We start from the raw sequence: 25,283 nt of genomic DNA, 5'->3' as shown, positions 1-25,283 counted from the left end.
GGCCAGGAGGTTCAAGTTTAGCAAGGGAATAGCTGCTACTACTCATCTGTTTAATTTGAGATTTATTTTTTTACTTTTAAATACATGTATTGCAGGTGTGCGCATGAGTTTAGGTAACCTAAGGAGGCCAGACGATGGTATAGGATTTCCTGGAGCTGGAGTTACAGAAAGCTGTGAACTGTGTGACATGGGTTCTGGGAACTGAACTGGGGGTCCTCTGCAAAAGCATCAAGTGCTCTAACCATTGGGACATCTCTCCAGCCAGACAAGCCCGTTTTGTGTGCCCAAGCCGGAAGCCGGTGCTAGCTTTTGAGATGCACAGTCCCAGTCTGGCCTGAATCATCTTTCTTCCCTGGGGCTTGCACCACAGCAGGTGGAAACTGTGATGCATAGAATTTGCAGCCACACTGGGGATCACTGGCCACAGTGTGCTGCAAGTGGCCAATGACCCTGGGAAATCATACTTAGGGGGACACCGAGCTTTGGTTGCCTCTAAGACAAGCCTGATGTCTATGATTAGGACAAGTTTCTCAGTCACCAGGAGTGTGGGAAGGAAGATCAGAGCCAGGAAGTCAGTGGGCAGACAGTGGATGATAAACAGGGGACCGTATCAGGCTGCTGGCCACGGAGCAACAGACCCAGGGTTGTCACTAATGCTATTGTACTCTGTTGAGAACATCTAAAAAGGAGGGAGCATCCGTGGACTGCTTACAGCAGCAGGACAGGGCTTTCTGGAACACATGGGTGCCTCTGGTTACTAGGGATGATGTCACCTCTATGACTGAGCTGGGAGGCCACCTTCAATACTATCTCTCAATAGGACAGGAAAGGTTGCTTTCATATGTTGACAATAGGCAGCTTCAGATGAGGATGAAAATATTGCAAGCTGCCTAAGGGCTGCAGCCTTCTGCTAGGTTATAAACTGGAGAGGCTAGAATGGTTTTATTTTATTTTTAAATCCATGCACTAATCAGAGAGTACAGGCTTCTAATCAGACTTGTAGAAACATCTTTAGGTCCTTGAAATTCAAGTGTCTATCAAGCCTGTGCGCGTGTGCGTGCACGTGTGTGTGTGTGTGTGTGTGTGTGTGTGTAGTGACTGTTTTTTTTTTTTTTTTTCTGGGCCTGCCATTCAGGCTCCAGATTCATGATTTAGTGAGGATTTAGCCCAGGTTCCCTTTGCCTCAGTCCCTCCATTTCCCGAGGCAGCTGCTTGGCCTATAAGGCCTGAATCCATCAGTCCTGGCACCTGCCAGAGTATCAGACTAGACCATGGGAGTAAAGAGGTGTCTTATACTGACCTGGCCAGGTCCCAGGGGCTGCCTGGGGGTGGGCTCAGCACAGTGGGAAGGGTCTTTGGTGCTCAGTGGGCTTCATAGGGGGAGTAGAGGCCCAACTGGGACAGCTGCCAGCCGACAGCTTTGTTTTCTTGTGACACTTCTCTTTGCTGAGAGGCCAGCTGACAAGGGGGAGGGGAGAGGAGACAAGCATTGAATGGGGACAGGCTGCTGCCACCTCCAAAGAGTGGGAGCAGTGTGGGGCTTGGCAAATCTGCCCTTTGTCACCCCACCCCCATCTCCTGTATCTGCCCTTCAGATCTCCTGGCCAGGGAAGCAGATGTCTTGCTGGAGATGTCCCCTCAGGACACCCTCTCCCCTGCCCACACTGGCCTCCTTTCCTCTCAGAAGCCTAACTGAGAGGTTTGCCAGCTGCTGATCTCCCTTGGGTGCAGGCCCTGCCTGGGCTTTGTGTGTGCCAGGTGCCTGGTGGGGTACTGACCCACCCTACAGTTTGTAGCAAAGGGCTGGAGGGGCAAGGCAGGGTCACCATAGACATTGATGGGGAAGGACTACTAGACATTGCTAGGTTCAAGGGCAGATGCCTCTTCTGAGTTTGTATTTGGAGAGCTTTGGAAGGTCTCTTGATAGGAACAGCTACAAAATGGGCTTGATGCCAGGTGGATAAGGAGATCAAGTTTTGAGCTAAAGCTAAGATTCCACATAATTCAGTTATCCAGGGAAGCCAAGCACATTGGTGCCAGGAGGCATGTCTCCGGCTTCCTGGCAAATCCTTTCTCTCCGGGAGCCCCAAGAGAAGCAATTGGCTTTGCTAAGTCAGTGGCCAGGACTTCCCTAGTCTTGGACTCAGCTGGAGTTACCCACTGCCCACAGCCCTTCCTTGGAAGCCATTCAGACACCTTTGTGATAGCAGGAGCAGCTGCAGGCTGTGAGGTCACCATGGTGACGGGTGATAGCCTGTACCCTCCACCTGCGTCCTGTTGTGGTTCTGGCAGGCTCTTTGGATGCAGAGGGGCTGCAGGTCAGAGTGCTCACCAGCTCACCAGCTGCCCTGGAGCTTGAGTGAGCATCATAGTGCCCTCTGGCAGCACCAACTCTGTACAGGCTCTGAGCAGAGGCAAATGTGTTGGAAAGTGCTCTTATAAATAAAATCGTCCCAAGTACGCATTACTTAGGAGCCAATAAAATTCATGATGTTAGAAAGAATGGGACCATTGAGATGGCCCATTGGGTAAAGGCACTTGCTGCTAATCCAAGGATCTAAATTCAACCCCAGTAACCCACATGGGAAGAAAGAACTGAACTGGCCTTCACAAATTGTCCTCTGACCTCCACACAGGTGGTACATTTACAGACACAGAAACACATACAAAATAATAATAATAATAATAATAATAATAATAAAAGGACAGGGGATGGGGTGTCAAAGTAGTGTGGTTCTGTGTATTTCCCAGGCTCCGTGGTTGCTCACCCATCCAGTCTTCCTGGCATTGCATTGAAAGCATTTGTAAGATCATTTGGTTCCATGATGGCTAGAGAATGAATACCAACTGAATTTCTTAAAAAGCTTACGCTATTTTAAGGCCAGTAAAGTTTTATACCACCGAACCAAGGCAACCTCGACTATTTTAGCAAGTGATTTAAAAAACCAAATAGCTTTCTTCTTTTAGAGTGCCATGAACATAATCAATTAATGCCAGCTGGGTTATTTAGTCTACGCATCAATAAAGGCAAGAAGACAAAGAAGTGGAGGAAAACCAGGGAAGTAATTTTGATGATAGCAGGACCACACCATTTAAAAACTGTCTTAAATGATGTTCAAAGACCTAGTTCCCTTAAAAAAAGCACTTTATGTAATTATATAAATATATATTATATATTTATATGATGTATAACATGTAATCATATAAAACATATTATTATCATTGATTGATTGATTGTGTGGATCCCATGGTAGGGTGTGGAGGTCAGAGGACAACTTGGAGGAGTTGGTTTTCTTTCTATCACGTGGGTTTTGGGGATCATCTACTGAGCCACCACCACTGTCCTATTCTCTACAATCACTCTTGCTCCCCACAACCCCCTTTAGTCTTTAGTATCCTTTATGAAGTATTTATTAGAGTCATCCCCTTCCTAATCAGGGCTCAGATTGCTAAACTGTGGTAGGATTGTTTCCTCATGTCTGTGAGCATATGTATTCTTGGCTATAGCCCAGGGATAAGGTTGCTTGTTTTTTGGCTTCTAGTGGCACATATGTGTTATTTTATGGACTTTATTAATGGTCAGCTACCAGGATCTTTGCTTAGATATTTTGTGTGGCCTAGTGTCTGCCCACCTAGTCTCATTGGGTTAATATGCCCCTCTGCCAGCTTATATAAAAATATTTCACTAGACCATAATAAACACATATTAAAAACAACATACATATTATAAGAATGCAACTTGATGAATTTGTACAGAGAATGGCGATGTGACCTTTTTCATCCTCATTTCAGCCAGTCTATGCAACCACTCTCTGCCTGATTGCTAGTGCCAACAATTAATTTTGCCTGTTATATTTTTATAGAGATGCAGTGACACATAACTGCTCCTTATTTTGTATTTCATTCATTCTCTTGATAGTTCACTCTCACTTCCCTTTTGTTTTGTTTTGTTTTGTTTATCAGATCTAGAAGGATCCAGGTGTCTAAGAACTAAAGCATGCCATCCCAGCATTGACTGTTTTGATTGTGACTAAATGACACAGTCCCTGTGTTGTGTCAGATCCTAGAGATCCTAGAATTAGATTAGGTGTCTGGTGTCTGTGTGTCTGCTAGGAAATGAACTGAGGCCCTTGCCCATTACAGGCAGGTGCTCTACAGCTGGCCACCTCCCAATTGCTTACTAGTTATTTTGTTTCTTTTACTGCTCAAAATCAATCACCTTCCCTACATGTTAAGATGTATTCTTACATTGGGGAAACTCCAGAAGACACAGTGTGTGTGTGTGTGTGTGTGTGTGTGTGTGTGTGTGCGCGCGCACGTTGCATTTAATTGTTGTAGCAGGTATGTTTCTGAACAGAGGAGGGACGTGCTTATTTGGAGTTATGGAGGTCTTTAATTCAGGTGCAGCTCAGCATTTCATCCACAGTTATGGTTTGTGCATGTGCTGTAAGGCAGGCCAAGGATCAGAGGCAGAGAACCAAGTGATGATGTCCTGGAAGGGTAGCTCAGATAAGGCAGATATTTGTAGTGGTAGGTGAGAACTTGTAAGACAATGTTTAACAATCATTCAAATACATACATACATACATACATACATATATATATATATATATACACATATACATACATATATATACATATATATGTGTGTGTGTGTGTGTGTGTGTACCTTTAGATACTATGTGTAGCATGAATATGTATGTTTTTATTTAGAAGATGTGTTTATTATGCATTTATATTTGAAGAATTGCTTAGCACTTTCTTTATGCAAAGCAGGGGTGATTTTCAATGAGTAGAATTTTAAATTCAAGTTAAGGTATTTCACATATATTATTGTGGAATAAAGAACTTATGGCTTCCAGAACAATCATGAATTGTTGGAGAAGTGCTGCATCAGAGATGTCAGGCAGAGCCGGGCAGTGGTGGCGCACACCTTTAATTCCAGCATTTGGGAGGCAGAGACAGGTGGATTTCTGAGTTCAAGGACAGCCTGGTCTACTGAGTGAGTTCCAGGACAGCCAGGGCCACACAGAGAAACCCTGTCTTGAAAAACCAAAAAAAAAAAAAAAAAAAAAAAAATGTCGGGCAGCAAAAAAGAGGAATAGCACCAGCACCCAGAGACATGACAGAAACATCTAATGTGCAGGGGGACAGAGGGAGAGTGGCAGCAGTGTGCCTTCAAGAGTACCCCATGTGGTCCTCTTTGGCTGTGGGCCATGCTTTTGGCTACATGGAACACAAGCAGCTCATGAGCTCTTGGCTGGGACAGAATCTGCAGACTCTGTGGCTGGCTGCTCAAGTCCCCATGGTCAGGCAGTGAGGGCAGAGCAACAGGTGTGCACAGTGTTCACCATGGATGTTGTCTACAAGCCAGTGGGCTATGCCATTAGATCCCCATTGTTCCTGGATGCCTTCTAAGAATCCTTAGGCAACTGTACCCCTGGAGAGCCAGACCCTGCTCAGCTGCCATGTGAAACCCGGCACAAATATGCCTGGAACTATTTGTAGCTTTTCAGTTTGTTCACTGTTTAGAATATATTTTTAAATGTATTTGTGTCTGTGTGTGTGTGTGTGTGCACATGTGTGTGGAGGTCATAGGACCATCTTGGGCATCATCCTTAGGAACATTCTCCAACTCCTTTGAGAGTGCCCTGGAGCTCACTGAATGAACTAGACTGTCTGGCCAGTGAGGCCCATAGATCTTCCTATCACCACTTCCTCAGCACTGGGAATACAAGCAAGTGTCTCTACACCTAGATTCTTACATGGGATTGGATTTGAGGGTCTCATGATGGCTTAACAAGCGCTTTACTGACCAAGCTACCTCCTTAGTCTCTACCATTTGGAATATTCTTCCAAAGATGATTAGTGTTGAGACCCAATATTCTATATCTAAACAGTAAGACCCTCTTGACACCACTGTCTTACTTATCAAAAAGATTTTTGAATGGTGACTGCATACATAAGGGGCTAAAGTCCTTTACACAGGGTATAGGTAGGTGAACCATAGGTCCAGAGAATGTGAAACTAGGAATCGGGAGGAACCGATTTGAGAGCAAAGATCAATTCTAAATGCAGCCACTCAAGTGGCTGAGTAGGGAGGTTGGCAATACCAGCAAATGACACTTGAGAGAATGCAAGAATTAATGGCCTGAGTTCCTACATTGGGCTTCTCTGCTCTTGTTCTATAACAACATTCTCTGTTGGCTGCTGGCTTAGTATAGCCTTATTTGTTAGCCCAGTATCTGGCTTAAGGAATTGCTACATCCAGAGACCACATCAACGCTGCAGAATGTCATCTCCCAACAGGTACTGTTGGGGCTTCATGGTGTCATCCCATTGTAGCACCAAACCATCTGCTTCTGGATGCCCTGGTATGTGGGGGACACATGGACTTCACTTTCTGTATCTTATGATGAATGGTCCATGTGATACTGATGGTAAGACATTCTATAAATAGAGATGGTGTGGAAAGAGAGCTAGGATTTGGGAAAGCAAAACCAGATAGAATATAAACCCCATCAACCTGCCACCAGGTGGTCCACTGGTCACTACAGGAATCAGACTGCCCATGGAACTCACCACTGCCCTCTGCTGTTAGCTGTATGTGGTTGACCCTGTAACAGAATCTCAAAAGCTGCCTCTTCTTACCTCATGGTAGTTAAGGCCAGGCTTAGGTGTTGGCTTGGGTTCTTGATATCCTCATGGTCTACACCTGTTCAGTGAGGTCTATGTGCACATCCTCCCAGCCGGTCCCCCTTGTCACCAGTCTTCTGGTACTGTTGAAGTCCTTAGATTTTGTGTATGAATCAATGCAGACTTATACTTCAGTCCTTTCTTCTTCTGTTTGCAGACAAGCTGCACAAAGTGGTGTCCACTGGGGATGAGCCCATCATGCTAATCCTCTACTGCCTGTGTGTTCTTAATCTAGGCTCGCTGGATTGTTTTTCTTCCCTTAGTCAAAGGAAGTTGTCCATAGAGTCGGGAACATGTGCCGTAGGAGTGGCAGCAAGGCAGCCAGCACAGAGCTGGAGTGAATGTTGCTGTGTTCAGGGTTCTCCAGAGAACAGGATACACATACAAGGTGTTAGGGTTTGGCTATTGTGACTGTGAAGGGTTTCTTGAGACCAAACTCTGATGGGGAAGGTTGGCAGGCTGGGACTCAAGAAAGCTGCAGTTCAAATTCAAAAGCAGTCTGCTGGTGAATTCTTGTTTGGAGGCTTGTTCAAGCCTTCACAAATTCACATGAGGCTCAGCCAGACCAGGAGGGTCATCTGCTTCTCTCAGCTGACTACTTTAAATGTGATTCTCATCTGATTCCATGGAATCTATCTCTAGAATAAGATTCCACCAGCTATCTAGATACTATTGCCTATACAGATTGACACATAAAATTAAGCAACATACCATTTATGGTGCTTAGTTTTGTAGGTGACATACGTCTCAGGTGGCTCTATTCACATTCAGGGCCCACTGACAGGGTATCCTGTGGTTGTCAGAGCCTAGGGGTGAGCCCTGGGCTGCGTTTCTATTGGAGAATAGCCATCATCAACAGAGGTGTTACTGCAGACTCTAGGGATCTCCATGCAATTCCCTGAGCCCACAGCTGACAGCATTCCATACAGGCTGTATAGAAATGTCTCTTTTACTGCTTGCACCACACAAGAGGATTTTTGGAAGTGGTGCTTTCACAATGGAATTGGCAGCTCTACAGGGTCAGAGTGGCATATTCCTAAGTGTGGCAAATGCTGTCTCTAATGCCCGTAGTCTCCCACAAACTGTCTCTTTCTCTGTGGTTGGAAGTGAAAGATGTCATGCTTTTTCACTGACCCCTGATATCTTTTGATTTCCGAGTCCCCAGAAACCTCACAATATGGAGCGACTCTAAACATTCACAAAATTTATCTTCCACACCCAAAAATGAGCCTGTATTACTAAGACATGTAAAACACTTGCTAAGTCCTGCTCACAGTTCCGGTTAGAACATCTGTGTCTGTATGATGCTGAGATTTTCTAGGCTTTGAAGATTATTTATGATAGATGGCAAGAATGCATGTAGCCCACCAAGAAGCCTCAAGTGGATACGACTTGTTGTTCCTACTGTTTGAAGGCCACTATCTTTACTGCTTAGAACTGGGAAACACAGAGAGCTGTATGCATGAGAGCTGTATGCCAGGTACCAGGCAATTTTTGGTTTGCCTTTACTAAAGATTCCCAACAAATGTCTCAGGATTCTGTATGATCTAAAAGTCTGATGGCATTAGCCAGTGTTAGGAATCCCACACCTTCAGATTTTAAGTGCCTGATGGTTTCAAATTTTTCTAATCCCCCCATGGTTCTGGCAGTAGTTTGGACCCACTGTCTTGGCAATAGAGAAGGGGTTGTTTTGGTTGGAGGTCCTCTTTGGTCTTCTGAGGCAAGGAGTTTGCGTTTGGGGGTCTGAACAGTTTCCACCTGGATGTTTTCTGCCTCCATGTCTCAGGAAGAACCTCTATAGTCTGTATATCTACTGCAGGCCTGGGACTCACGTTAGCTCACTGGTACTACCTATCCCCACTACAAGCTGGACCGCACTGGTATTTCCCAGTCGTGTGGTTCACTGGGGAAACTATATTCTGCTGACCTTTACTCTTCTCGGATCCCCTTAAGATTAGGGGCCCAATTCTCCCACAGCTTCTCCCAGAGCTGTTTCCTGCTTACAGCCAGCAGCTGGGAAGAGGTTTTCTGAGGCACCCTAATGATAGTCTTATGGGGTTTGAAAGGAGTGTCCCTGGACCCCCAGGGGACCATGCTTAAGGAGTGGCTAAATGTGCTGTATAGAACAAATCTCCTCCAACACTCCCACTTTCCTAAACCTTCAGTTCCCTCAGAATTCTAGAATATTCCTTATTGCCAGCCACAGTTGAGTCCAGACTAACATTAGCCAAGGCACTGTGATGCCTCCCAGGTGTTCCTGCCTGCACAGCAAATCCCAGAGCTCAAGAGAGCTCCGGTATCAGTGACTCCTCCCTGGTTGAGCTTCATGTTTCATCCTGCACTGAGCACTCTCAGAACTCCCTTCCAGGCCAGCTCTGCAGTCTCCTGCTGGTTTCATTTCCAGTCCTTTGATGTATAGTTTCCTTCCTCCCACATTCTTCCTCTCTATCTTGCTTATATTGGAAGAAAACCTTCTTATCATGGGTCTGGGACAAGGAGAGATATGAAAGTGGGTCCTGAGGTGACTTGATAGCCACATCTGGGGTTGCTTACGTGTCCCAAGTCCCAACCTATGAACAAAGGTCCCACCTTTTGCAACCAGTGGAAAGCATGAGAAATCTAGTGAGGTGGACATTTCTGTTTAAGGGCTCTGCTTGGTGTTCACTGCCAGAGTCAGTGCCTGGGCTTTGCCCCCTGCTCTGTAGAGGATAACTCCCTGATAGCCACCACCAGGGACTTCCTGCCTCCCCACTCCTGTTGTGAAGTAGCTATTCAGGAACTTTAGTCTGTCCCTTTTCTGGTAAGGATTTTAGGGCTGTCAAGAAAGCCATCTGGCATTTTACATGATGCTACATGCCTGTAATCCCAGCACTTAGGAAGCTGAAGCAGGAGGACTGTGCATTTCAGGTTGACCTGAGTACCATAGGGAGTTTCAGGCCAGTTGGGACATTATAGGGAGACTGGTTTTGGTTAATTTGATAGTCAACCTGACGGGACATGTGAGTTAGAGACTGGAGTCATCAACATGTGGAGAATACCTGGCATCCTGAAACAAGCTCAGCTACTGAGAGCTTAGACACACACACACACACACACACACACACACACACACACGAACGCACACACAAGCATGCTCTGCTTCACCATTACCAGCATGAGTGTAAATCCTTGCCTTTCCATGCTGACTCCTCATGCTTAGGACAGGCTCTATTTTCTGTGTGTAAAGGCCCAAGTTTAGGGCTCAGCTCTCCTCTCAGTGAGAGGCCCCTCAGAAACCTCTGGTGCCTTGTTAGAGTGCCATAACAGAGGTCCCAGCATGCTCCTGCCTCTGCTATCACAGAATTTCTGCCAGAGAAGAAATTCTCGTTGCTCTCTAGTGTCATGCTCAATGCTGCTTATACCACACAAATGCTGTTCTCTTTCCCCTCCCTGTATTCCTTTCTAAGCATCTGGCTTGATCACATAGGCTATAAGGAGCCACGGAATGTTCTAGAACACAAGGATAACATACATGATGTGGCAGCCATGAGGCTTCAGAGCTCGTTCCTGTCTTTGTTGCTTAATCAATTTCAGCTTTTGAGTCAAGACCAGATCACTCCTGTCTATGATCTTGTAGCTGGGACATCACTGGTGATCTCTCAGTAACAGCCCCACTCATACCAGGGCTTTCTTCAGGGGTAGGGGAGGCCATAGTGTTGACAGGTCTGGGCTTCAAGGGAAACCCAGTGTTTAGTTCATGTGTTCACCAGAGTACTTATAGCAAACCTAGGGAACTTCCAGCTGCACCTCACTCTGGGAGCCCATTCTGAGCTGCCCGGAGTAATGGAGACAGTGCAGCTCCTAACTTCAAAATCCTGCAAACTGGAACCTTGGAGGGATTTGGAGGAAATTAGATTCCTCCAAATTCGAATAAATATCAGACAATTTTGAAAAAAAAACTGGAGGAAGGAATGTGTCATCTTTAGGCATTTTCAACAAGGACATGGTATACTTATGACTTGTCCCCAAAGGAGTATGTGAATATGCAGCAGAGAACCGGGGGCACTTAACAGTGTCGAGAGGCAGGAGCTGCCTTTGGTTTAGTTTTCTTTCTGTGTGAACATTTTCAAGAAATACTGTGAAGCACATAAAGAGGTGGCTGTAGCTTCCCATTTCCCCTGGAGCGACAGGGTGTCCCCCAGTTAGGCAGCTGTCAGAAGCATTTCTCTAAGCTGGGTAAAGATGGCAGTCTGGCAAGAAGCAGATTTGTGGGCACCACCGTCACCTGCTTGCATTAGGATGTAGTGCAGGCACCTTTATATACTTAACTGATTCCCTCATGGAGAATCACCAGGCATGGGCTAAGAATGGAGCATTTTGTTCTGACTGCAGCAGCCAGTTTTGTAACCTTGAGTAACTTTCCTGACTTCCCTGAGAGTCCAGTGTCATCTGTAGGGGGTGAGGTTTATGTAAAGCCACATTCTCTTCTGTTTGATTTCCTTTTGTCTCCTGGTCCACATAGCAGTGTGAGACAGATGTTTCACACCAAGAGCTCAGTCTACATACACATTGATAAGCAAGGGACACAAATTGCTGTGATCGCTTTCTAGAGGATACCCATTTGCCCTTGGGTATTTGTTTCCATTTGCTGCTATAACAATTTATTACAAGTTTAGTGGCTCAAAACAACATGATTTGTAGTTTTATAGCCACAGGGTCAAAAATCATGAAATCAATGTGTTTACAGAGATGTGTTTCTTCTGTACCTCCTCCTGTGTCTTTTGATTTTGTGCATCTGATGCCATTGTCTCCTTCCCAATCCCACGCTGTTCCCTCAAGGAGAACTTGACTCAAGGAACCACCAGTCTCTTCAGAAATCTTCTCTCCAGTGGCACCCTTCCACCCACCCATCAGGACAGAGGCTAGCCTGAATATCATCAACCTGCAGAGTGAACTTGGAATGAGATGCTGCCTTCGTACCAGCATGGCGTGGCACTGTTCTAGGACACCACAGGGTGGACAGAGCACAGGAGTGCCATGGCCTTCACAACCTTGTCTCCTCTGTGTGGTGATTAGCTTTCACTGCCGACCTCAAACAACCTAAAATCATCCAGGAAGAGAGTCTTAAGGGGGCATTATTTAGATCAGTTCCACCTGTGTGTACTTCTGTGTGTGGGGGATTATCTTGATCACTGATGTGGGTGGGATCATTCTCTGGATTGCATAAGAATAGAGAAAGCCAAGAAGGTGAGCTGAAGGTTGCAGGTGGGCAACAGTAGTTCTGGACTGTCACCTGGAGCTGCGTGCCAAATAACACCATCCAGGTCATGTTTGTTACAGTACTTGCCACACTAACAATTTAGAACAGTTTGGGCTATTAAGGACAGAAAACATGGCAGATAATTATAGGTCCAAGGACTAACGTTTAGAACAGATTATGCAGGCAGCTCTGGAGTCACCGTAGATTTAGGACTGAAACACAGACAGGTGATAAGCTTCTAGAACACAGTAGGTATTTTAAACGGTGGGAGTGACCCCATTTCAATGTGGTGTTTGAAGAATTTGGCAAGAACAATAGGTTTCTGAACACAAAATAGGAAATCAATTCAAAATCGAACATATCTAGAACTTGGGGTGTTTTTCTGGTGGCGTGTGACTTCAGTGCAACCTTGGCTCTGAACACTTTGCATCCTGCACACTGTGACCATGCAACACCAAGGAACATTCACTGTGGCGATGCCACCACTGAGCCTGAAGTCTGCTCTGCTCTACTTACAGGAAACAAGGACTTTAATATGTCCCTATCACTCTTCAGCCCCAAAGTGTCACAGTAATGTGTTAGTGCATTATGTTGTGTTAGAATGTTTGAGTTAAAATAATTACCATCTGAGCTAATTAGTTGAGTTTCATTAAAAAATTGTTCAATGAATTTTGGTCTTCAGAGGTGCATTTTATGAGCACCCCAGGCTCATTCTTTAATGGTGCCCCAGCTCAATGACACAGGTATTTGGACTTTCCCAGGTACCAGTTGAGCCCCAGCTTGGAGATCATACAACAAGAGTTGTCCTATTGTGGGTTGATTATGAACTGTCCCTCATGAGCCTATGTGTTTGAACACTGGGTTCCTAGTTGTTGGCACAATTTTAGAAGGTTCTGGAACCTCTAAGAGGTGGAGTCCCACAGGAGAAAGTGAATCATTGGGACTATGTCCCTCAACCTGTGATCCCCAATCAAACCCCTTCTCTCTTAAGTTGCTTCATGTCAAGTATTTGGTCCCCTCAACAAGGAAAGTAACCAACATATAATTACACACATGACTATGGTTGGGAAGAAGTTTAGACCCATAGTAGACAGTTGGAAAACACTCTCCTTTTAAAAATATTTCTTTTATTTTTTGAGATTATAATATAATCACATCATTTCTCTTTTTTATCTCCTTGTTTTCCTCTCCCCCCATTTTTTGGGGGGGGTTATGGTATTTTGTCACAGCAATAGTAACCCTAAGACAGTAGAAAGATTTTTAGAGGCCCATATCTTCCAAAAACTACCAGAGGCTATAGACCAAGTCTCCAGGGGTGTCTGTTAGTGTTCTGTAATAATTTTGACAGCTGACATTCCAGCATGGAGTCAGGAGGGGCTTGAGAAGTTGTACCAGGGTAGAGGAGCTGTTTGTAGTTCATGGCCACTGGGGAGGGAGAGTCAGCTTCCTTTGGATACGGCACCTGACAGATTGCCCATGCTTAGTGCTATTGGCCTCAGTGCATTAAAAAACAAACAAACAAACAAACAAACAAACAAACAAAAACACATGAAGTTGGAGTGAAAAATTGGCAGGGGGTATGGGAGGAATTGGAGGGGTGGGACTCAAGATATGGATTCCCAAGTGAGACCAACAAAGGGCAGTGAGGGCATGAGGGCACGGCACGATTTGTAGAGTTTATTACCTCTTGGAGCTAGATCCCTGAATGGAATCTGTCCTGAATTCTACCAAAAACAAAAACAAAACAAAACCCCCCCAAAACAAAAACCAAAACCCCAAAAAACCAAAACCAAAACCAAAAAACAAAACCAGAACTGTTCATAGGCAACACTAAATTCTCAAGAAGGGATTTTTCCCTCCTTAGGAAAATATCTTGAATAAGCTCTTTGGGTTACAAAAGGAAAGGATGAAAGGCATGGTTTTGGCAGAGAACCAAGCAATAAAAAAGAGCCCTTTAACTTCAGTGCATGAGAAAATGGAAAAGAAAAAAAATCTTATTTTGGCTTGGAAAGAAGAGGAGAGCAGACAGTGAGATGGCAAGAGCCTGTTTATCCTTAGACTCAAGTCTCTGGAGTCAGCCCCAAAAGGCTCAACCAATGTGGGGTTATTCCAAAGTGAACAAAATAGAGAGGATGGTGGGTGAGTCCTGACAGATCTCTTCAGTTCAGGGGCAAGCTGCTTTTGTCTTGAGGAAGAAATGATTGATGACGCAGAATGATGGTGAGCTGTTGACTTCTGATGTCTTGGAAGGATCCACAGCAGGTACACGTCAGGCCAATTAAGCTTGCTGTTAGCTCAGATGGTTGAAGAGAGCTGTGTGTTCAGGGAAGCAGTGGCTTTTTGTAACCAAGAACATGACTATGTTTTAACTCTACAATGTGGAGACTACTATCTTGACATGGCTAAATCAAGAGGAGGTTCAGTGGCCTTCTGGAAAGAGACAGTCCAAGGCAGATGGTTCTAGAGCTGTGGAGAGAGTCTCTCAGGAACTGTCCGCTACCCTCAACTTGGTAATGTTCCCTCTTGGTTGGACCAAGTCTATGTAGCTCATATCAGGAGGTCCTTGGCCCTTTTACAGCTAGGCTTTTTTCCCTATTCGTTTACTTTTACCAAGCAGGAAAACAATTTTCAGAAGCTTCCAGAAGTTCTAGGAATGCCCAGAAGCTTCTAGCATTTAGATCTTGGCCAGAACTGATCTGGTTTCACGTGTGAAGATCCTTCTTCCACCCCTGCAAAAAGGAAATGGGATGGTCATGGTCATTCAGCCCTCTCATGGCTCACCAGGTGGGTTTCTTTTTGTAGAACATGGAAGGTATGCTTGAATGAAGATGAAGCCTCCCTAGCAGGAGGCTAATTATTAATAATTATCAATATTATTAGATTGATAATTAGTGGTGTCTGATATGACTGAAGAACCATAGAAGGGAACCCCTGATGAGGGATCATGGCCTAAATTATATTTTAGACTCAAATTGTTGAATAGTTTATTATAGTATATATCCGCACAAAGGCCTCTCTCATCCTTTGGCACTTTGTGTAGTTTTCTGGGCATGAGCCTGTGAGTGACCACTTTCAGAACTCATGTTCCCTACTACACAGTGGTAGTCTCATTCCATCAGCATGTATGTCTATTCTGATGTCAGCACCTACACCATGGTAGCTAAGCATTCCTAATGCCATCCTGGGTCCTGGCAAACCAATGAGGGTATGGCTTTGTCTCTGAATCAGCATATTATGATCTTAAGACAGGAAGAGTAGATCACAGATAATCACAATCACTTCAGTCTCTGCTTTGGACATGCATGGGACATGGAAAAAAGTCTGAGCCCAGTCTCCCTCCCTGTGAATGACAGGATGCCTGAGAGGACTTGGAGGCACTGCTCGCCTACAAGTGTATGAGAAACACATTTGGGGGGATTCCTAGAGGCATCTTGAAGCCTGTATTGCTCCTTCTGGATCTGCCTCTCAGTTGCCCTAGACCTTTGTTCCTGGAATCCACGGGATCTGTGGGGCTCTTGTGCAGCTGCAGCCCCTCAGGGTCTTCTACAAACCACCAGTGGGGAAGATTGTACCCATTCTCACCCCCCGAGCATCTGTGAGAGGCACAAGGCTGGGGTTTGTGCTCCTGGGCATCAGGCGGGGGTTCCGATGCCAGTGTTTTCAGTGAACAGTGCTTCTTGTCTGAAAGGTGTTATAGGGTACATCTGGCCTCTGTTGACTCTTCCCACGAAGGCTTCTGAAGTTTGCTGGTATTTAATCCTCCTGCACACAGAGCCAACAAAGTTATTTGCTAGCAATTGTAAGAAGCTCTGAACAAGACTTACAAAGACAGTTATTAAAGTAATCCAGGATAGAGGCAAGAAAGAGTGTTAATTCTACCTGGCTTGACACCAACAGTATTTTTCTGCCATCTTTGTGTGGCTGAAAATGGGCAGGCACTGCTATTACAAAACAGAGCAGCATTTGGCTACACAGAGTGGGTGACAGCTGGTTAGTGCCTCTTTGTCAACCTTTGCTGGGAGGACCGAAATCTCAGGCCCCAGAAAGCAGGGCAGAGCCTCCCATGGAGAGAGGACCACAGTGCTGAGCCCATACTGTCCCATTCCTCCTCCTTAGTGACGGTAGATTCAGCAACAGAGTCACGGTCTTTGGAAAAGCTGTGTTGCCGAAGCCCAGCTACCTCCTGAGCTCATTCTTTGTATTTTATTGTTTTTTTTTTTTTCACAGTTCAAGATGGCTTCTTCATGGGAAGAACAGATCTAGTTCATCGACAGTGTTGGCTACTGGCCAGCACTGAGGGAAGTCAGGGGAGGAACTCAAGCAGAGACTTGAGACTGAACCCATGGGGGATTGCTGCCTTGTTGGTAGGGTTAACAAGCTTTCTTACACAGCCTATCCCACCTGTTCAAAGGATGGCACCCAAACCCCCAAAGTGGCACCCTTTATCAATTAACAGCTGAGACTATCCCTCACAGACATGCCCTCAGGCAAATCTGATCTAGGTAACCAGTCAATTGTGTCTCCTCCCTTCTAGGCTATGTCAAATTGACAGTTAAAGCTAAGTATGATTCCTAATATCCAGCCATCCAAAAGGAGGAAGGAAGAAAGGGCTCACCCCTTTCTTTAATAGTAGCTTAAAATCTGAGCCACCAAGATCTGGTCTTGCAACTTGGAGGGGGCTGGGAAGGAGAGGCTGAGAAACAGAAGGTATTCCTGCAACCAGGGGAGGCATGTAGGTTTTATGATTAGAGCATGAGAAGCAGCGGCACACAGTAAGGAGGCTTGTGTGCACGTTCTTGATGGTAGCAAGAAACACTCATCCTAAATGAGCTGCATCCTTCTGTCCTCCTTTAATTTGAGAATTTCATACACGTAGATCATATTCTCACCCCAACTTCTTCAAGGCCCACTCCCCATTCTCCTTATTGCTGACTTTGTGTCCTCCTTCTTCTTAATGCCCACTGAGTCCACCACTCACCGGTGTGGGGTCAGTGATAGGAGTATGGCCAACTTTCCAGGAGCCACACCTTCACAGAGGACAGCGACTGTCAGAAGCTCCTCAGTTAGGGGTGAGGCTCACGAGCCCCTCCTCCATCCATGCTGGGGTGTTGATTGGCTTGTTTTCTGTAGGCAACTGTAGCTGCTGTGAGTTCAAGAGTGTAGCATTCCTGTTGTGTCTACAAGGCACTATTTCTCTGGTTCTCCCTGGTCTCTGGCTGTTATAGCCTTTCTTTCTGCTTTTCCTTAATGGTCTCTGAGTCCTGGAAAGTGTATTACAGGTGTCTGATTGAATACCACTGATACTGACCCAGCACTTTGTGGAGAATTGTGTATTTCTGTGTTAGCCAGCATTAAGTGCATAAACTTTTCTGCTGAGGTCTGAGAGCTGCACTAATCTACAGATATAGAGATAAAAATTTAGTGTAGTTTGTTAATATTCAGAAAAATAATAGTAGTAGATTCTTCCCGAGGGTCTCTGTGTTCTCCAGCCATGGGCTCTAGATCAGTTATAGTTTCATTCATGCTTTCCCTCCTGTGGAACGCTAGTCTTAAGTCCAACCAGGAAATGATTGTGTGTTCTAATATTTTTGCCATTATTGCACCTAGCTTCATTACTGTAGCTCACCCTGTTTACACTGCTGATGACTTTCTTCAGTCTTCCAGAACTGTGAGAGTTAGCCAGCAGCAAAGTGGCTCTATGGTCAGTACTCACTCAATTTCTTCATGTTCTGTGACCAAGTGTGAAATGTCTTCAGCAACTATATCTTATCATCAAACCTGGCAGACAATAAAGAACAACAGCAACAAGCTGCACTGCTTGTGGTCTCTGAGACATGCTGACAGACAACTCAATGGGAGGTATCCCAGAACTGTAGCCCATGTAGGACTAAATTAAATTACATCCCAATTAATTTCTTTCTTTTCTTCTTCTTCTTTTCTTCTTGTTCTTCTTCTTCTCCTCCTCCTCCTCCTTCTTTTCTCCTTCTCCTCCTTTTCTCCTTCTCCTTCTCCTCCTTCTTCTTGAGACAGGGTTTCTCTGTATAGCCCTGGCTGTCCTGGAACTCACTCTGTAGGCCCTACTGGCCTCGAACTCAGAAATCCACTTGCCTCTGCCTCCCTAGTGCTGGGATTAAAGGCGTGTGCCACCACACCTGGCTTCCAATTAATTTCTTTACACACACACACACACACACACACACACACACACACACACAGATGACACTTGTATAAAAATAGATTTCTGTCTGGCTTTTAAGCATCCTTAGTCTAAACTCTACCCCACAGTTACTTGGCAACAGTCAGGTAGGCCTGACCCACTATAAAAGAGGCTGCTTGCCCCCTCCCTCTCTTGTTCTCTTGCTCTCTTGCTTCTCTCTTGCTCTTCCTCTACCCCTCTTCTTCATGTGCTCGTGGCCATGGCCAGCCTTTACTTTTCTCTCTTTTCTCTTCTCTTCTTCTCTCTTCTTTTCTCCCTTCTCCCTTCTCCCCCCTCCCCCTTCTCCCCCTTCCCCCTTCCTTCTTCCCCCCCCTTCCCCTTCCCCCTTCCCCCTTTCCCCCTTTCCCCCTTCCCCCTTTCCCCCTTTCCCCCTTTCCCCCTTTCCCCCTTTCCCCCTTTCCCCTTCCCCCTTCCCCTTCCCCTTCCCCTTCCTTCCCCTTCCCCTTCCCCTTCCCCTTCCCTTCTCTCTCTCTTCTCTTCTTCCTCTCTCTCTCTCTCTCTCTCTTGCTCTCTCTCTCTCTCTCTCTCTCTCTCTCTCTCTCTCTCTCTCTCTTTCTCTGCCTTTACTACCCTCTTAACTCCTCTCCGCATGCCCTGAATAAACTCTATTCTATACTATACCATCTGTGGCTGGTCCCTCAGGAAGAGATGCCTCAGCATGGGCCCGCTGAGATACCCCCTTCCCTCATACCTGAACATATCCATATAACATATCCCTTACCTCTTTATCTTTTTATAAATACATCATATGATGCCATGACAGAGTTTTGGGGACTTACTTCACCTTCGTGTTTTCCTGTTGTCGGGGTAGGAGGACAACCTTACCTTCCTCACCAGACCCCACCACTTAGTTGCATTTTTAGGGATGTATCCCTCACCCATTCCTTTTTTGGTAGTGTTTACATGTCCTGTCCCCTTATTGGTAAGGGATCTTTTAGCTAAGTTGGGAGCCTCTATTTCCTTTGCTCCCCACTTTCGCTTAAACCCAAGCTCACCAGCAGTTCCTCTGCTTCTTCTTCTAGTCACCCAACCTACTAACACTAACATATTGTTTCCTTTACCAGTTTCTCAGGTGGACCCCCAAGTTTGGGACATCCAGAACTCCTCTGTTGCTAAACATCATTCTCCGGTTGTCATCCAACTACTGGACTCTACCAGGTACATCACCCAAGCTCAATACCCCCTCTCTCCAGAGCCTCAGGGGACTGAAGCCTATCATTTCTGATCGCTTAAGGGAAAAAGCTCCTTTGCCCCACCTCTTCCCCCTTTAAAACCCCTAAACTAGCAGTTAAGAAACAGAATGGTACCTATCGCCTGATTCAAGACCCCAGGTGCATTAATTCTGCAGTAGTTCCTCTCCATCCTGTTGTAGCTAACCCTTATACTCTCTTATTTGCATTATCCCCTCAGGGACTTCCCATTTCTCAGTCCTAGATCTCAAGGATACATTTTTCTCTATCCCTCTAGATGCCCAGTCACAGAACATATTTTCCTTTACCTGGACAGATCCTGACACCCACTTTTCTACCTGGACTATTCTGCCTCAGGGATTCTGGGACAGCCCATACCTATTTGGCCAGTCCCTTGCTTCTGACTTACTCTCTTTACCTCTCCCTAAATCGAAGATTGTGCTTTACATAGATGATGTCCTTCTCTGTAGCCCCTCACTAGAAATTAGCCAAGCTGACACCTCTGCTCTTCTAAATTTCCTTTCTAGTCTAGGCTACAGGGTCTCACCTTCTAAAGTCCAACTATCTACGCCTCAGGTCACCTATTTGGGACTAACAATTACCCCAACCCACAAGGCTATTATCTTAGATAGAAAGAATCAGATTTGGTCTCTAATTGTTCCTTCTACAAAGGAAGAGATTTTTATCATTCCTAGGAATAGCTAGTTTTTTAATTTCCTGGGTTCCTTCCTATTCCCTCTTTTCTCATCCCTTATATGAAGCAACATCAGGCCCCACCCACGAACCTCTCCTCAAACCTGTTACCAAGCCTAACAGGCTTGTTACAAAGGCTCCAACAGGTTCTCCTCAAGGACCCAGTCTTACATCTCCTTGACCTGACTCATCCTTTTTCCCTCTACGTAACTGAAAAGGAGGGATTTGCCCTTGGAGTCTTAGGTCACCAACTGGGACCCTCTTTTGCACCTGTATCATACTTGTCAAAAAAACTAGATCTAACCATCCAGGGATGGGCACCTTGTATTCATACCTTAGAAGCTACTGAACTCCTTATTGAGAGTCAAAAAAACTAACCTTGGGGTCGCCTATAACTGTCCTCTCTTCTCATAACCTGTAACAGCTCCTAGCTTACAATGGCTTACAGACTCTACCTCCCTCCAGGATTCTTTCTCTTCAGGTATCTCTAATAGAAGACTCCACACTCACCTTCCAATCATGCTCGCATCTTAATATTTCCAGTCTTCTTGCTTGATCTAATATTAACCACTTCCTATCTCACTCATGCACTGAAACTTTAGAGGAACCTAATCCTTCACACATATGAGAGGACACATCGCTCCAGGCCATCTATACCTGGTATACAGATGGCAGCTCCTTTCTACATGAAGGGGCCAGCTTCTCTCCAATCAGACAATGGTCCTGAATTACTTCCCAGATTTTTCAAATTCTATCTAAGGCCCTAGACATCCCCTGGCATTTTCACTTTCCCTACCACCTTCAATCTTCAGGTGAGGTAGAAAGAGCTAGCTGCTTTTTAAAAGCCACTCTTGGGGGCTGGTGAGATGGCTCAGCAGGTAAGAGCACTGACTGCTCTTCTGAAAGTCCTGAGTTCAAATCCCAGCAACCACATGGTGGCCTACAACCACCAGTAATGAGATCTGACACCCTCATCTGGTGTGTCTGAAGACAGCTACAGTGTACTTATGTATAAGAATAAATAAATCTTTGGGCCTGAGCAAGCAGAGTTGACTGGAGTGAGTTGGGCCAACCTGAGCAAGCTAGCGGGTTTGACCGAAGTGAGCAGAGATCCGAAATTCAATTCCCAACAACCACATGAAGGCTCACAACCATAAATATAAATAAAAAAACACTCTGGCTAAGCTGTCATAGGAACTTTACCTTGATTGGGTGAAACTATCTCTGGATCTTTTCAGGCTATGAGTTCTCCCCAAGTGACCTCTCCTCATCTGGTCCTAACTCCTGGTCTTTCACCTAAATGCGCTTCCCTCCCAGACCATCTACATACCCCATTACTTTGCCACCTCCATTCTCTCCTATAGATCTTTGCTGACCACCATCTACCATGGCCACACACTGTCTCCTGTCCACTGCCTGTCAACATTGGAGATCAAGTCCTTCTATCCCCTCACCCCTCTCTCCCAAATGGCAGGGCCTTTTTAAGGTAATTCTTGTGACCCCTACAGCTGCTAAACTTGAGGATCTCTCTCATTGGGTCCATCTGTCTCACCTCAAACCTTTCATCCCTCCACCTAAAAATGACTCTTCTTCATACACATCGACCCTAACAGGACCATGCTCTGTTAAGTTCTAGAGGGCATCAAGACCACCCACCTTGTCCCCAGTCCCAGAAAATGAGACTCTACTCCAGCAACTGACCTCGACCCCACTAAATTATACATGGGTTTCTTGACCTTCCCCTGCTCATTTCCATCCAGGGTAGCCCTTACATCTGGAAATTAGAGTTCCAAGAAACCCCCACAGATAATAAACAGTATTTCCAAATAGGTCAGGAAACTGCTCCATAGCTGGATGCCAGGAACCGATCCAAATTGCTATCATCCCTGTATCTGTTACCCTATTTAAATACTTTATTCTTGCTTTCTCTTTAACCAGACAAAAGATTATTGTAGAAAATGGCCAGACGAATATGGGAGCTCCCCATATTGTGGTCTTGTTAGATATATATGCGAGGATCACAGACCAATCATTTCTTCTATCAACACTGCAAGACACTCTTTTTCTACATACAAGACCTATGGGATTCCAGGTGGGAGACAGGAGTTGTTAGTAAGCTCTACCATAAAAATCAACCCAAGTCCCCAGTAAGTACCATCTGCATCCCAAGAAAATACGTCTCAATTGCCCAGCCTCTAGATATTGGAAAAGTAGGGGATGTAATCAAACACTCCCCTGAGGTCTTTACTTCTTTGACATCACCCCTCATAAATAGCATTAACTTGTCATTTTGCCTTTTGTTTCAGACCTTGACCTTGGTGTACCAATTTCTTAATGTCACCAGACCTGGTTGCTTTAAAGATTGTTGGCTATGCGTACCCCCTGGAACTAACTCACAATTGCCATTTACAGCCTCTCCAGTGATACTGCCAAGTAACCTTACCTCACCTTTTATCAGCTGCCCTGACTTTGATGTTGCTATGACTCCATACCTTTCTCCTATCCCTTCTTTCTTTTTTTTTTTTTTTTTGGCATGGCAAACTGTTTTAAGACCTCTGGGACACATTCTGTAGGAACACTAAGTTCCCTAGACTGCAATAGAACCATAAGCCTCGATATATCATCTCTGCCACAATGTCCTACAGTCCAGAACATGTCAATTCTCTGTGGCACTCAGGCATATCATTGCCTACTCACCAGCTAGTCAGGAGTTTGCACATTGGTACTCCTTTTCCCTGAACTGAGAGTAATTCAGGAAAATGAGCCCCTGCCAATCCCAGTTGTAGATGTGATAGCTGCTCTTGGTTGCTGTAGGAACAGCCATAGGTGCTGGTACTAGAATTGCAGGGAAAATGACTTCCATGACCAAATATAATACATTAACTCTCGAGCTTAGCAGTGGTTTTCAAAAAAAAAAAAGTCTGAAACCATGCTTATCCAGAAACAGATCAGTTTTTTGGCAGCTGTGGTGCTTCACAAGTGACACAGGCTAGATGTCCTGACAGCTAAAGAAGGTGGTCTTTGCCTGTTCCTCCAAGAAGAATGCTGTTTCTACATCAACCAATCTGGGATAGTGAGAAATAAAATTCAAGAGCTACATTAAGACATACAGAATCTCAGGGAACATGAGGCCTCCAGTTCTGGGATTTTCAAAACCCCTATATGGAAGTGGATACTCCCTTTGTAACACCTTTCCTAGCCATCTTCCTGGTGTTATTATTTGCTCCCTGCCTCATTAATCTTGTTTCTATATTCCTTCAACAACAAATACAAAAATTTTCTAACCAAACTATTAATCAGTTCCTGTTACAGGATTACCAGCCACTGTCCACAGAGGAAGCTGATGGTGAAAGTCAGCTACACCCCAAAATTGATGATGCCCCTAGACAGCACGAAGCAGCTTAAGATACACAATATCCCCATCCCTTTCCCCACCGGCTTCCCCTCCCCTTTCTTCTCTTTATGATAAGAAAAAGGGAGGTATGTTGGTATCAGGACCTGCTCTGTGCCCAGTGACATCACACCTAAGAGACAATGACCCATACATCTGTTGCCAAGGCAACCGCCAACATATTCCCAGTATCCACTTGGCTCACCTCCCACCTTTACCTGCAAACAGCTATATCACTATTCAAATAAAAGAAAGAGCACTCTGACCTCTCTCTCTTCCTCCCCCTTTCTTCTTCGCTGTCACCTTTGCCCTTTTCTCCTACAGTAATCCTCAGGTGGAGCTGTTTGGCCTGGTGTGGTCTGTTGGGACGCAACACAACACTTAGCATTGGCATTTCCTCCCTTTACCCCTCTTCTGCTCTACTCTCTCATCTCATGCTTGTCTCAGTCAGTGTTCTATTGCTGTGAAGAGACCATGACAAAGACAATTCTTAGAAAAGAAAGCGTTTCATTGGGGATTTACTTACAATTTCGGAGGTTTGTCCATTATCATAGCGGAGAACAATGTGGTGGTAGGCATGGCAGCACACATGGTGCTGGAGCAGTAACTGGGAGTTCTATATCCTGAGCTGCAGGGAGAGAGAGAGAGAGAGAGAAAGAGAGAGAGAGAGAGAGAGAGAGAGAGAGAGAGAGAGAGAGAGAGAGAGAGACGGAGAGAGAGACAGAGAGAGAGACAGAGAGACAGAGACAGAGAGACAGAGAGACAGAGAGACAGAGAGAGAGACAGAGAGAGACTGTGCCTGATGTAAGCTTTTTAAAATCTCTAAGCCCACTCCCAGTGACATACTTCCTCCAACAAGGCCACACCTCCTAGGTCTTCTAATCCTAAATAGTTTCACTCCCTGGTGACTAAGCATTCAAATATATGAGCCCTTTAGTATTTAAAGTTCCAGATGACTTAAACATCTCTCTCCATGATTCTTCCTTTCACCTTCCTGTCTCCTTCTCCCTCCTCCTCCATACTGCCCTCCCCTCCTGCTGCCATTCACCCTTTCCCCTTCTAGAGTCCAGTCTGAACTTGAGCTACTGATTCTCCTGCCTTAGCCTACCAAGTGCTAGGATTATAGGTATGCACCACAGCCAGCATTTGTTTTCTGAAAAAGCTTATGTGGCATGTTATCCCTTTTTGATAGTTCCCAGAAAAACCCCACTCAGTTCTTCACAGTGGATGGCTGTTTGGAAGGTAACCCATACATTGCTTTCTTAAGTTTGTTGTTTTCAAGAGTCTCATGACTTGTTATGTTGACTCTGATTGCTTATAGTTACTGGGAAAGGTGTTCTTCATAGAGAGTTCCAAATATAGTGCTGTAAAATCAGACATAGCTTTAATCACTTATGTTCACCCCCAATGTTTATCATTTTCTCATTTGCTTTTTAAAATTTGTTTTCTTTCTTGTACTGTCTTTTTTTATATTTTTAATTAGATATTGTCTTCATTTACATTTCAAATGCTATCTCAAAAGTTCCCTTTACCCTCTCCCCGCTCTGCTCTCCAACCCACTCACTCCCACTTCCTGGTCCTGGCATTCCCCTGTACTGGGGCATATGCTCTTTGAAAGACGAAGGGCTTCTAATCCCATTGATGGCTGACTAGGCCATCCTCTGCTACATATGCAACTAGAGACACAAGCTCTGAGGGGTACTGATTAGTTCATATTGTCGTTCCTCATATGGGGTTGCAGACCCCTTAGCTCCTTGGGTACTTTCTCTAGCTCCTTCATTAGGGGCCCTGTGTTCCAACCAATAGATGACTGTGAGCATCCACTTCTGTATTTGCCAGGCACTGGCCATAGCCTCA

The 25,283-nt window shown here is 45.2% G+C and overlaps 1 long non-coding RNA gene across 2 annotated transcripts; it reads right to left on the bottom strand.

The window, feature by feature from the left end:
* Positions 1 to 13,964: 13,964 nt before the first annotated feature.
* Positions 13,965 to 24,127, bottom strand: Gm34804. 2 transcript variants are annotated; one of them, XR_386037.2, is made up of 3 exons: positions 23,953 to 24,127; positions 15,518 to 15,697; positions 13,965 to 14,664 (listed from the first exon to the last, which is right to left on the bottom strand). It is a non-coding gene; the product is annotated as a predicted gene, 34804 (long non-coding RNA). The 2 variants fall into 2 exon arrangements; XR_386039.2 differs by lacking the exon at positions 23,953 to 24,127 and adding an exon at positions 20,546 to 20,917.
* Between the last annotated feature and the right edge of the window lie 1,156 nt (positions 24,128 to 25,283).

The sequence above is a fragment of the Mus musculus genome, chromosome 18 (genome assembly GCF_000001635.26).
Source record: "Mus musculus strain C57BL/6J chromosome 18, GRCm38.p6 C57BL/6J".
Classification (NCBI taxonomy): Eukaryota; Metazoa; Chordata; class Mammalia; order Rodentia; family Muridae; genus Mus; species Mus musculus.
Note: the sequence above shows the minus strand (reverse complement) of the source record. Positions and strands in the feature narration are given on the sequence as shown.